This window comes from Arachis duranensis, chromosome 10, assembly GCF_000817695.3.
Source record: "Arachis duranensis cultivar V14167 chromosome 10, aradu.V14167.gnm2.J7QH, whole genome shotgun sequence".
Lineage (NCBI taxonomy): Eukaryota > Viridiplantae > Streptophyta > Magnoliopsida > Fabales > Fabaceae > Arachis > Arachis duranensis.
The window spans coordinates 60,641,279-60,641,490 of record NC_029781.3 but is presented as its reverse complement, the minus strand read 5'-3'; positions in this window follow the sequence as shown (position 1 = coordinate 60,641,490).

The following is a 212-nucleotide window of genomic DNA, read 5'->3' as shown; positions in this document are numbered from 1 at the left end:
TGGCTCTTGAAAGAATGATGAACAAAGAGAAATGTTATTGATGATCTGAAAAATCATGAAATTGATTCTTGAAGCAAGAAAAAGTAGTGAAAAAGGAAGCTTGCGAAAAAAAAAGTGGCGAAAAAAAATAGAAAGAAAAAGAAAGAGCAGTAGAAAAAGCCAATAGCCCTTAAAACCAAAAGGCAAGGGTAAAAAGGATCTAAGGCTTTGAG